Source organism: Tamandua tetradactyla, chromosome 12 (genome assembly GCF_023851605.1).
Source record: "Tamandua tetradactyla isolate mTamTet1 chromosome 12, mTamTet1.pri, whole genome shotgun sequence".
NCBI classification, from domain to species: domain Eukaryota; kingdom Metazoa; phylum Chordata; class Mammalia; order Pilosa; family Myrmecophagidae; genus Tamandua; species Tamandua tetradactyla.
The window spans coordinates 91496978-91510859 of record NC_135338.1 but is presented as its reverse complement, the minus strand read 5'-3'; the positions used below and the strand labels follow the sequence as shown (position 1 = coordinate 91510859).

Sequence of the window (13882 nt, the reverse complement as noted above, 5' to 3'; positions counted from 1 at the left end):
ACTCCCATTGTATGGGATTTGTCTTAGGAGTCAGGAATCTAAGGTGCTTTCTCCCCCCTTTCCTTCCATATCCAAAACGCTAACAAGGCCTGGTGATTTTTACCCTGCAAGATCCCCCAAGCCTGCCCACTCGTTTGCTTCCTGTTCTAAACCACTCCTTTCTCTCACTGATATGGCAGTAGCCTCCTCCCTGGCCAATTTCTGTATACCCTTGTTCCAGTCTATTCTCCACATGGTAGCCGTGGAGATCTTTCAGTACACACATTTGATCAGTGTCTTCTCATTTCTCTTGGAATAGAGGCCAAAACCCTTAACATGACCCAAAGCTCAGCATGACGGGCTTGCCTAACTTTAGGGCATCGTTGCTCCACTTGGCCTCACACACTGCGGGTTTCATGCACTCTGGGCTCCAACCATAAATGGCCTCCTCTCTGGCCACCAAGTCTTTGCCCTGGCTGTTCCATCTGTCCATGGTGTGGTGATGGAAGCAGGCATCTGATGTGGCACAGGGTAAAGAGGGGAGCAAGGAGCTGAACGGCTGCAGTACACAAGAGGTCAACCACATAGATAATGAAGTTGGCCGGGTTGACGGCAAGAGGGGGAGCAGAGAAGACTCAGATCATGTGCCTGAGGCCTCAGTGACTGTGCAGAAGAAACCCCAAGGCATAGGAAACAAGCATAACCATAGAGGTGTGGGATATTCCAGTGGAGGAGCCTTAAAGCACTGAGAGGTTTGGGCTTATGAAGAAGGGCGGTGTGGAAGCAGCCATGAAGGGTTGGAGAATGCTGATCTATTCCCTGCCCTGTCCTTCCTCCAGGTTCCATGATAGCAGGACCACAGGGGAATGAGCAGTGTTCATTCAAGAGAGACATAAGGGAAACATAGACTCTAAGCTGCCCACTCTGCCCCAGGCCCTATCTCCCTTCGCTGAACCAGCCCTCTTTCCTCTTTGATCACCCACTTTCTTTCCTCTAGCAACTTCGTGGCCCCCCACCAAAAAAACTAGGAATAATAACAGTGACCTTAAAAAGAGAAACCATTCAATTCCCGGTGCCTGCCCATGCAAAAAATAAAAAGAGAGAAACCAAAAAGCCTGGAATATATATTTCTCTGGAATATATATCACAGAGACATTCTCACACAGTCCACAGGGGACATGTTCAGGGATATTTATTGCAGAGTTGCTTGTGGTTACAGGAGTTAGAGACCATCTTGGTCTCCACCACTGGAGGAATGGGTTTGTGCAATGCACAAGGGGCAAATATGGAATACAGAGCAGCACTTAGCAAAAATAGATAAGATGTGCATACAGCATTGTGTAGGTAGTGTAAAATCACAGCACTCAGGCTGTGCCTCTAGATACAATTTCCCACTAATCAGAACCAGACTCCTTGAAGAAATGGCTGATTCCAGGCATAGGGCAAGAAATATGCAAGATGATCCAGGAGAATCTTATCATTCCAGGTAGCAAAGAAGCTTGACAAAAGTACAAAATAATCAACTCATAGAGGCTCCAATATATATATTGGTATATTTTGGCCTCAATGTGAATAATAACTGTAATAGGATTGAAATATATCAAATATGTTTAATTCCATGAGTTTATAACGCTATTTAAAATCCTGTCTGCCCCAATCAAGATTATATAGTAAAATGGTTCAAGGCTCTGTGTCCCTACAGAAGCTTTGGACAACTGGAAAGATCTGGCAGAAATATATTTTTCAAAACTCCAGAAAATGCAGTAATGGGGCAAGCACCATGTCAAGAAAAAGGCCACATAAAACCATAGGGTCTTGTGGCACCCTGGCTAGCCCCTTCTGCACCCTTCAACTCAGAACAGACCTAGCCCATGCGTATGGGTTTGCTAAGGCTGTTGGAATGCAATATACCAGAAATGAAACACCTTTTAAAAAGGGAATTTATTAGGTTGCAAGTTTACGGTTCTAAGTCCATAAAAATGCCCAAACTAAGGCATCCAGAGAAAGATACTGTGGCTCAAAAAATACTGTTGAGTCCAGAGCACCTCTGTCATCCGGGAAGTCACATAGCGATGTCTACTAGCTTTCTCTCTTGGCTTCTCATTCCAAAAGGCTTCCCCAAGACCATTTTTATTCTTCATCTCCTAACATCTCTGGCTCTGTGGGCTCTGAAGCTTTTTCCAATATGGTTCTCTTCTAAAGAACTCCAGTAAGCAACCCCACCTTGAATGGGTGGAGACACAGCTCCATGGAAACCACCTAATCAAAAAGTCTCATCCACTATTGGGTCACATCTCCATGGAAACAACTTAATCAAAAGATCTCACCCAGCAATACTGAATCAGGATTAAAGAACATAGCTTCTCTGAGATATGCAGCAGTTTCAAACCAACACACCTGCTTCCAATTTGGATCCCAGGCACGTGACCTACTGCTGAGAAGTGGTAAGTACAAGCAGGCTAACTCCTTATCTGCCTAGGTTCTTATTTTATATTCTATTCCAAATATTCCTTTTCTCTCCCTTCTCTTTTTAAAATATATTTCTCTATTTATTTTTATTAGTAGTAGTATTGTTATTCTAATTATTTTATTTTATATGTATTTTATATATTTACATTTTTGATTCCTTATTTTATATATTTTTTATTATTCTATTTTATTTTTTTACTTTTTATTTTTATTTTTCTTTCATTTTTTTTTCTTAAATTTTCCCTCCCTTTGATGGACACCAGTCTGAGTTCATTCCCAATATATCTTAGGGTGTCTTCTTCGGACTTTGGGGCCTACTACTGTTGAGGTGTGTTTTGTTGTTGTTGCTGCTGCTTTCATGTTCTTATTATATTCTTACTTTATTTTTTTTTCTTCTTTTGGGTGCATGGGTCAGAAATTGAGCCCAGGTCTCCCACGTGGCAGGCGGTTGTTGTACCACTGAAGTATCCATACACCCAAGCCTAGCTTTTAATAGACCCTCAAGCAGAGTTGTAAGCCCTACATGAGATCCAGACCTTGGTTTGGCAAAGAGTAACTGACAGACCAAGATCAAAAGGAAACCTTCAACGCAAAACCCAGTAAATACAAAAATTTAGATGAGTGAAAACCAACTTGCAAAATAACCTTTTTAAGATAGTCAAATGCCCTGAACACAACAGAAAATCACAAAGCACATGAAGATCCAAGCATAAATGACCCAGCCATACAACCAAATCAAAACTCCAGAGGGGGCACAGAATATGGAACAAATACTCAATGATTTTTTTTAATGATAAAAAAAGAAAGAGAGCAGATTTGAAGAAACAGAAGGAAGAATAAGTGAGGTAGGAGACAGAACAATTGAAATAGAGTGCACAAAATAACAAATGGCAAAAAAGATGGAAAAATAGAACTAGATCTTAGGGAAATGATGAACAACAAAAGGTGCGTGAATCATTGGTGTACCAGAAGAAGAGAAGAGAGGAGTAAAGGGCTGGGAAAGTTAGCTGAAGATATAATTGGGGAAAACTTCACAACCCTTATAAAAGACATAAATATGCAAATCAAAAAGGCCCAATAAACTTCACATAGAATAATTATGAATAAGACTATTCCAAGACACATACTAATCAAACTGTCAAATATTGAAGAGAAACAGAAAATCTTGAAAGTGGCAAGAGAAAAATGATCTACTGCATACAAGGGAAAACACATAAGACTGACTTCAGTCTACTCAACAGGCACCATGGAAGCAAGAAAGCAGTGGAATGATGCTTAAGATTCTGAACAAGAAAGACTTTCAGTCAAGAATTTTTTTTTTTTCATGGACAGGCACTGGGAATCGAACCCGGGTCTCTGGCATGGTAGGCAAGAATTTTGCCTGCTGAGCCACTTTCGCACCACCCTTTATTTTTTAATACAGGCATTTGGGGCAGTAGATTTCCCTCTCAGCACTGCTTTTTGCCACATCCCATAAGTTCTGATATGTTGTATTCTCATTATAATTCATCTCCAGATATTTACCAATTTCTCTAGGAATTTTTCCCTTGACCCACCGATTATTTAATAGCATGCTGTTTAATCTCCATATATTTGTGAAAGCTTTGGTTCTTTGGTGATTATTAATTTCCAACTTCACTCTGTTGTGGTCATAGAAAGTGCTTTGGATAATTTCAATCTTATTACATTTATAAAGATTCAGTTTGTGTCCCAGCATATGATCTATCCTGGGTAATGTTCCATGTGTACTAGAGAAGAATATATATTCTGGTGTTTGGGGGTACAATGACCTATATCTGTCTATCAGGTCTAATTCATTTATCCCACTGTTCAGGTTCTGTGTTTCCTTGTTGATCCTCTGTCTGGTTGTTCCGCAATAGTGGTAAGTGGTATATTAAAGTCTCCCACTATTACTACTGAAACATTGATAGTGCCCTTTAGTTTTGCCAATGTTTGCCTCATGTACTTTGGGGCTCCTTTATTGGGAGCATAAACATTTATGATTCCTTTTTCTTCTTGGTGAATTGTCCCTTTTATTAATATGCAGTGTCCTTATTTTTCACTTATGATGTGTTTACATTTCAAGTGTATTTTATATGATATTAATATGCCTACTCCTGCTTTCTTTTGGTTACAGCTTGCACAGATCTTTTTTTCATCCTTTTACTTACAATCTAATTGTGTCCTTGGGACTAAGATGGGTCTCTCATAGACACATATAGACAGATTTAGTTTGCTAAGGCTGCCAGAATGCCACACACCAGAGATGGATTGGCTTTTAGTAAAGGGGGATTTATTTAGTTAAGAACTTTATAGTTCTTCGGAGGAAAGGCAGCTAACTTTCATCTGAGGTTCTCTCTTACAAAGGAAGGCACAGGGTAATTTTTGCTGGTCTTTCCCGGCTTTTGGGTTTCCACAGCTTTCTCTGGGGTGATTCCTTTTTACATTTCCAAAGGTCCGGTCTGAGCTGCGAGTGCTGAGATGAGGTATGCTGAGCTGCTTAGGCTACGCTGCATTGAGCTCTCTCATTTAAGCACTCAGTCAATTAAATTACACATCACTCATTGCAGGAGGCACTCCCCCCAGCCAACCGCAGGTGCAATCAGTGATAGATGAGTTTCACATGCCAATGGCTCATGTCCACAGCAACAGAACTAGGTAACTTCACTTGGCCAAGTTGATCACACAGATTATATTTTTAATCCATTCTGCCAGTCTGTATTTTTTAATTGCTGGATTTAGTCCATTAATGTTTAAAGTAATTACTGTAAAAGCAGTTCTTGAATCTACCATGTTATCCTTTGGTTTTTATTTTCAGATATGGATATTCTTGCTGTATTTCTCTTTTTATACTTTCAATTACCATTATTGGACTTCTTCAATTCTGTACCCTCCTCCAAATCTTCCTCTCCTGTCTTTTTTTTTTTTTAGCTGACAGAACTTCATTTAATATTTACATATGGCAGGTCTCTTGTTGACTAGTTCTCTCAATCTTTATCTTTGAAGATTTTAAACTCTCCCTCAATTTTGAGGGATAACTTGGCTGGATAAAGAATATATATATACATGGAACTGTTGAACTCTCCCATCTGAGATGCCCCAGGGGCCCACTGGGGACTCACAAGAAAATAGGCCAAGCCCTGGATTGTGAGGCTTCCCCTTATGAAACTTATCTCTGTAGGGGAGAAGCTAAGACTACCAACAGCGAGGCCTGGGAGTTGCTTCCAGGAAGCCTCTTTGTTGCTCAGACATGGTCTCTCTGTGTCTCTCTGGACCCAACTGTGCAAGGAAAGTCATTGCCCTACCCCCTATGTGGGACAAACCATTCAAGGGTGAAAATCTCCCTGACAACCTGGGGCATGACTCCCAGGAATGAATCTGGCCCTGGCACCATGGGATGGACAATGCCTTCCTAACCAAAAGCGGGGAAAGAAGTGTAATAAAATAAGGCATCAGTGGCTAAGAGAGGCCAAATGAAGTCAAGAGGCTACTTTGGAGGCTGCTCTTAGGCAAGCTTCAGTTAAATGGTGCTAATTGTCACTGTTTGCTAAATCCCAATCAGCATCACTCCTGTTGACTTTTAAGGAACACCTAGGGCTTGAACTGAGACTTTATAAAGGTTTCATGCACTGTTTGCCCTTCTGGAACATGTAATTCCTAGAGGGTGCCTAGGTCAGATAAATCTTGATTTATCTCCAAGATTATCATTAATTTCATCCCCCATCCTTTAGTGTGGACATCCCTTCTCAATATGAAAAAGTCAGAAAGAGCATTGCCAAAAGATCCCTATAGATTGGGAGAAGGATTAAAGGAGAAGAAGGAGGTATAACAGAGAAAATGGGATTTAACAAACAAGTATGACTACTGAATCACTATATTAATATTCCTTCTAGTGTCCAGTTTTTTGGAGCAGCTAGAGGGAAAATCTGGATGGTTGAATAGTAACCCATGACAAACTCTAGGATCTGTTCTGTAACTGCTTGTGGAAGTGTGCTTTGAAAAGTATTGCTTTTTTCTTTCCTTGCTTTGTATATATGTTATATTTACAATTTTAAAAAAAGTTTTAGGGTGCACGGGTGGTTCAGAAGTAGAATGCTCGCCTTTCATGTGGGAGACTGGAATTCATTTTCCAGACCATGCACCCAAAAAAAAAAGTTTAAAAAAAGATGGTAAGTGTTTTATCAATGTTAAATTTCTTGAACTTGATAACTGCACTTAAGGTGTTCACATAAGTGAATATATTGGATCTTGGGAAGTGTACATGGAATTATCATGTATGCAAACTGCTCTAGATAGATGGATGATGTTCTAGTTTGCTAACTGCCAGAATGCAGCATAACAGAAATGGAACAGCTTTTCAAAGGGGGAATTTATTAAGTTGCAAGTTTATAGCTCAAAGGCCGTGAAATTGTCCAAATTAAAGCAAGTGTATATAAATGTTCACAGTAAGGCACCAACAGGAGGTTACCTTCACTCAAGAAAGGCTGATGAAGTTCAGGGTTTCTCTCTCAACTGGAAAGGCACATGACAGACATGGCAATGTCTGCTAGCTTACCTTCCAGACTTCTTGTTTCGTGAATCTCTCCCAGGGGTGTTTTCCTTCTTCATCTCCAAAGGTCTCTGTCTAGTGGACTCTGTCACTCTCTTCAAAATGTCTACTCTTTTAAAGAATTTCAGTAAACTAATCAAGACCCACCTGCAGTGGGTGGAGTCGCATCACCCTCTAATCAAAAGTTAATACCCGGGTGGGCCACGGTGGCTCAGCAGGTAAGAGTGCTTGCCTGCCATGCCCGAGGACCCGGGTTCGATTCCCGGTGCCTGCCCATGTAAAAAAAAAAAAGTTAATACCCACAATTGGGTGAATCACATCTTCATGGAAACAAGCAAAAAGCTCCCAGCCAGCAATATTGAATGATGATTAAAGGACATGGCTTTTCTGGGGTCCATTATAGATTCAAAGTGCCACAATAATTAGACGGATGGATGAATGGATGGATAGATAGGTAGGTAGGTAGGTAGGTAGGTAAGTAGATAGAAGGATAATAGAGCGATACAGCAAGATGGTAAAATGTTAAAATTGGTGGAGCTGGTTGTCAATGGGGGTGGGGAATGTTGGAGTTTTCTGGCATCTGTATTATTTTTTCAACTGTCCTGCAAGTTTGAAATTATTTCAAAATAAAAAGTTTTTTTAGCAGTGTGTTGGTGGCTCAGTGGCAGAGTTCTCATCTGCCATGCCAGAGATCCAGGTCCGATTCCCAGTGCCTGCCCATGCAAAAAACAAAAAAAAACAAAAAAAAAAATTAAATCCTTGTTAATTAACTTCAGAGGATGCTACAGAACCAGCTCATTATTTTGAAATGTGATGAATAAAAGGAAAGAATCAAGGTTCTATTTTGCCTTTCCTATACAAACTGTAGCTCAAGGTAACAAAAGAGTAAATGAAGGAAAGTTTCTCTTTATAGAAATATCCCAGCTAATAAATGAAAAAGAATCTGATTATCACCATTTTGTAACCCCTGATGAATTAATGTATCTAGGCTTTGATCACCAACGGTTACAAAGAAGGATAACCAAACATTGGGTGTCTCTTGATGGAAGTCCGTAAACCCCCTATGAAATGTTTCTAGTTGAAATATTAACCTGAATCTGTTTAGGCATCTGGATCTAATTTATAGGGAATATAGAAGGCAAAGAAACATGTCAAACATCACCACAGTGATTCATTCAGCAAAATCCAGACTTTGAAAAACTCTATATGGATAAATGATCTGATCTTCAGTATATAAATTGCAAGATAAAAAGGAATGCAGGAAAAATCTTTAGAGTAGAAGAGACTTGAGAGATATATCAACCAATTACAATGTAGAAATATCCTTTGAGTCTTGATTCAAACAACTCAAAATTATGAGACAATTGGGAAATGCTGAACACTGAACAGTTATGATATTAGGTGACCATTGCTAATTTTTAGGTGTGATAAAATGATATAATGGTTATGTATTTCAAATAAATAGTATATATATTTCAGAGGTAAAATATGAAATAGTATACTGTCTGGAATTTATTCCAATGTAATCTGTGCAGAGAGTGCATGGGTGGGAGTATAGATGAAACAACATAGGCCACAAGTTTACATTTGACATTGGGTGGCAGGTATACTGGAGTCTATGACACTATTCTCTCTACTTCAGAAAATGTTTGAAATTTTTGATAGTGAAAGTTTTAAAAATAGTTGATTGAATGAAACAGGATAATACCTATAGCACCACACTGCATGTACATTTAAAATGTAAGCATGTAAAACAATACAAATAAAAGAACATATAATTGAAATAAATGTAAGAGATTTGGAGGAATTAAAAAAAACATACATCAAACACATTCAAATGGTTGCATTAAGAAAATTGCAGAATGGACAAAGGAAATAAGATTAAAGGGTATAAAAATAAATGAAACAAGAGAAACACCTTGCGCTGATCAATAATGGGATATCATTAACTCCGTTCTCTGCATCTACAGTCAAAAATGTTCTGTCACAGAGTTGTGAATATTAAATGAGCTATGCAGGTGCAGTTCCTGACAGAGTGAAAGTTAGCTTCCCTCTCTTCCCTCAACTTCCCATCATCTTACTGTCCTGCTTAGGTATAAAAAGTGACCTGATAAGTTAATTCACTAAGGTACTAGGCACTGACAACTTTTCCATCCTGTTGCCTCAACAGAGAATTACTGGAGAGGGCGATGCTTAAAGCAAAGAAATGAATCTCTAATAAGTGAAATTCTGGCAGTCCAATAGAAATTTCCATTTCCTTCGTGCCAAGCCCTAAAACAACAGAGTCAATGGTGTCCAGTGCAAGGGTGATTTCAGGAGGGCTCAGAACGTCCCCCCACCCCCAGCCCCCAGCCCACAACTCATAAGGACAGCAGTTTGGGCTTGTTTCCATCTCCCTTCTCTTAAATCAAACATAGTAACACTTACAAACACACCACCTGCTAGCTCGTGCCAGGAATTAGAGAACTCCGGGCTGCAGCTTGATCTTAGTGGAGATCTTAGAAGAGAAAGTGTAATATTTATGTCCTGAGCTTTGGTCTTCCTCCCAGCTGGAAAAATTTCCATTTCATGCCACATACACACAAGGGAACCTCTACCATTTCCTTCTATCTGCCTCTTTAGCCATGACTGCCATGTTCCTTCCAAGCAATATACGAACTTTTAATTTAAAACTGCATTGCAGGTGACCAGCTCACGGGGAAATCTTTCGGAGGTTGCCAGCAACTCACCCAATAAATCTGAGTCCCTTCAATTGATGTGGTGTCTATGGCACCTGACAGCTGCTCAGTAGCAAAAGGGGAACAGGAGTGGGATTCCACACTGGTTTATAATAGATAGATGCTTCTAGTTCATCTCATAGGGGCTATTGGAGAGAAAGGCAATCAATCAGCACTGCTCCTGGCTGCAGCTTGGCCCCAGCAAGTCAAAGTTAAGGCCAGCTGTGAGCAGAGGAGGCTATCTCACCATCTAAATAAAATCCAACTAATCCCTGTACACAACTTATCTAGTGCAAGTATGTGTCCATCACTGTGCTAGAAGACACTGTGAAAGAGTCACTCTAAGGCACCTGCTTTCAAAATTTTAATAATCCTATGAAGGATATAAATAAAATTTAACAGGAAAATGTAAGACAGTACATCTGAGTAACAATATAACCACAATAAGTGGCTTCTACCTCGGTCTGTATTAACCACTCCCCATCTTTATCAGGAGTCCTGATTTTTTTTTTTTTTTTGCGGGGCGGGGCGGGGGAATGCATGTGCCAGGAATCGAACCCCAGTCTCCCACATGGAAGGCAAGCATTCTAAGTCCTGAGTTTTACACATCATTTAGGCCAGCCCAAATGCCACTGCATGCACAGGATTCTTCTCTGATGATGGATCTTGGCACTCACTTTTATCTGACACCTGGGACCCCCAGGACTCAACAGGGCCTCTTGCTCTCTGGTTTAGCTCACCATGATTCGAGTACAGGAGCCAGCCCTGCCCTCAGCCAATCCAACTCGTTCCAGAGAAGAAGGTGAGAGAGGAGTCAAGGTGGCTCATGAGGGGTCTTATGTTGCAGGTAGGTGGCTGGGTGACATTCCCTCTCCAACCCTTTGCTTCTTTAATCCGGTGTTATTTTGAGCAGGTGTCCCCTCGGACTTGAGGAGCACTGAGAGGAGCAAGCAGCTGAAAAAGTTATCCAGGAAGACAGGCAAGAAGCTTTTCCTTATCCAAGTCAAACCCAGACTACATTCAGAATCATTAATCCTCCCTGCAGCAGGTCAGGATTAGATTCTGTTGCATGGAAACCTCTCAGTCACAATTATATCTTCAGGGACAATGTCAGAATTGTGCAGCTCAGAAGTCTAGCATCCGTCACAAACCTTTCTGGGAGCCATTCGTCTCCGCCTCATTCCAAGCCTTGTGAGCAAGCAAATGAAAGCTTTCAGCCATAAGTGATTGAGTTACCTCTCCAAACTGACCAGAAAAGGGTAGAAGCAAACAAAATAAAAGCTAAAACCTGAATTTAGCAAAAGGAACTGTACAGCAGGGAACGACTTATCAATCTGAGAAAGCAGAGGGCGGATGGTAAGAATATTAACTTAAACATCTCTCAGGCACTGGGGACTCTGTGTTAGCTTAAAAAGGTTGAGGATCTTGGATGTGGCATTGTCTTTAGAGACAGTGAATGCCGACAGAATTCAGCACAACCTGCCCTGGGCATATGGCACAAATCATGAACCTTGTCATCATCCATGATGAAGCACAACTCAGAGAAAATTATTTCTTGGGAAAAAGTCCATTGCTTAGGATAGTCCCTGTTCTAGTCTGCTACCTGTCAAATGCAATATACCAGAAACAGAATGGCTTTTAAAAGGGGGAATGTATTAAGTTGCAAGTTTACAGTTCTAAGGCCATGAAAATGTTCCAATTAAAGCAAGTCTATAAAAATGTCCATATTAAGGCACCAACAAGAGGGTACCTTAACTCAAGAAAGGCTGACGGAGTTCAGGGTTTCTTTCTCAACTGAAAAGGCGAACATGGTGACATTTGCTAGCTTTCTCTCCAGGCTTCTTGTTTCATGAAGCTCCCCCAGGGGCATTTTCCTTGTTCATCTCCAAAGGTCTCTGGCAGCGTGGTTCTCATGGCTCTGAATGCTCTCTCCAAAATATTTCCTCTTTTAAAGGATTCCAGTAAAGTAATCAAGACCCACCTGGGATGGGTGTCACATTTCCCTCTATCAAAGATTAATACCCACAGTCAGGTGAGTCACAGCTCGGTAGAGATAATCTAATCGAGTTTCCACCCTATAGTGCTGAATAGGGATTAAAAGAAACAGCTGCTCCCACAAGATGGATCAGGATTAAAACATGACTTTTCTGGGGTCCACAAAATATTCAAACTGGCACAGTGCTTCTACCATTTAAGGTATTTGTGTGCAAGCAACCAAAACTGTCTCTCTTAAGAAAAATGGGAGTCTGTTAGAAAGATATGGGTTGGCTCACAGGATGGAAGGTAGAGCTGAGCAGTCAGTTCCAGAAAGGTTGGGACGATCATCTCTAGGGAGCTGGGGAGCTGGGGCTCACTAACAGCCTTATCAGAGTCCCATCATTGCAATGACTATTGTTGTGTCACTCCCACTCAGGATTCAAGATCTCCAGAGAGAGACTCTGCCCAGCCTGGGCCTCTCACCCACCTTTTGTCCAGAAGTGGGTGGGACATTTTGATTGACAGGCCCAAGAAACCAGCACACATTGTGGAAAAGGAAAGTCCCCCTCAAAGGAAATCTGGGCACCATTACCAAAAGAGAAGGAAAGGAAGTTGAGCAGGCAAACTCATACCTGCTTGACCTCTTCCCACTAAATTCCATGCAAAGGACAATAATGAGGTCCCTGAGGGTATTTTCATGAACCATGAAGTCAATATAAAAGGATGTCCCTCCTAAATGGCTATTTTTCAGAGAGAAAGTCACTTACCCTCCCTGAGAATAAGTTTCCTTGACTCTAAATAAGAAAGTTAAGCCTGATAAGAATTTTCAGTAAATGCTTAGGGCAAGAATAAAGTCTGTTGGATTAGAGTATTGATTATAAACCCAGGGTAATTGGTCAGAGGGCTTCATGGCAAAGGATTCTGGGTATGGGTACCTGAGTCAGGACTTGGGACACTAGCTGGGTAACCAGAGCTGGCTGAGCAACATGCTCTGTCCACCAAGATTGCTCGGGCATGAAGAGAATGAGTCAGAAAAATGCCACTGGCCAGCTTATGGTGAAAACTCAGGGGGATGCACAGCCCTGGCAATACGAGGGTACACATCCCAAAGAATATAGTAGCAAAGAAGAGAGCAAAGAGAAAACTTTGAGGCAGAACTTTTTTTGACATGAGGCTGTGCAGTAGCCATAACTCTTTCCCCGAAATGATCACAGGATTTGCCCACCCCCAACCTAGATATTAGGGCTCTACACAAAATTACAGGGTGGCTGACTCTACTGGTAATGGCATGGGACGTGGGGGGGGGGGGATGAGGTACCTAGTCACACACATGTCTCATCTCCCTCAACCCATCCCCACCCCCTCAACTCTTTGTTACGAGAAACTGAGGCTTTCCCGGTCTTAGTGAGAGTGATGGATAGAGCATTAAAACAAAACTCTTCCAATCCAATTCCTGAAAGCCTTCCTCCCCACACAGAATTTTTGAAGTCCATTCACTGTCCCCCAAGGAAGGTCTGATGAACTTGGTCACTTCTGGCCAAGCCATTACATATTTACACTCCAGAGGCCAGTGCTGCCAAAGTCCAGACACAGACCATTGAAAGGTGTCCAGAGGTTATTGTAGTGTTTGATCAGATGCACTATTTAGTTATCATAAGTCCCAGTGGTCACTAGCTCCAGAGTCCCACTGGTGAGGCTAGGCTCCTTCGGACCTCTGGAATTATAATGTTTTATAATGTTGGCATAACAGACTCAGGGACTGCCTTGTCTTTTAGAACATGTTGCCTCCCTTCTAAATTGCTGACCAGACAGAGTTTGGGATGGGGGGCAGTTCTTTTCTGAATGGTTGATACAAATGGTATAGTAATAGTTACCTGTCTCCCTTTCCCGTAGTTTACAAGTAAAGGCATTGTGGCCATTGGGAAATGTGGAGGCAGAGGCAGGCAAATCTCCATGGAAGTATTTCTTTCCTTAGCACATCCTCAAAAGAGGCAAACACCAGCTGTCATTTGGAACATCTTCAAGAAGATCCCACCCCTCAAAGTTTATCTATAGTAATTCTAAGATCTAAGAAAGGGAGAGAGGATGTGAATGTGGGTTCTAAGGGCTAACACATCTTTGAGCAAAGTACAGCTTCTGACCTGGTATTTCTCCTCCTCTCTGGAGCTTTCCATTATAATAACAGCTCTTT

General features: G+C 41.2%; 1 long non-coding RNA gene across 1 annotated transcript; it reads left to right on the top strand.

Annotated features, from left to right (window-relative positions):
• The first annotated feature begins 2313 nt into the window (after window positions 1–2313).
• Window positions 2314–13348, top strand: LOC143652477 (uncharacterized). Its single transcript, XR_013160711.1, has 4 exons — window positions 2314–2423; window positions 10450–10516; window positions 10628–11070; window positions 12128–13348. It is a non-coding gene; the product is annotated as an uncharacterized LOC143652477 (long non-coding RNA).
• The last annotated feature ends 534 nt before the right edge of the window (window positions 13349–13882 follow it).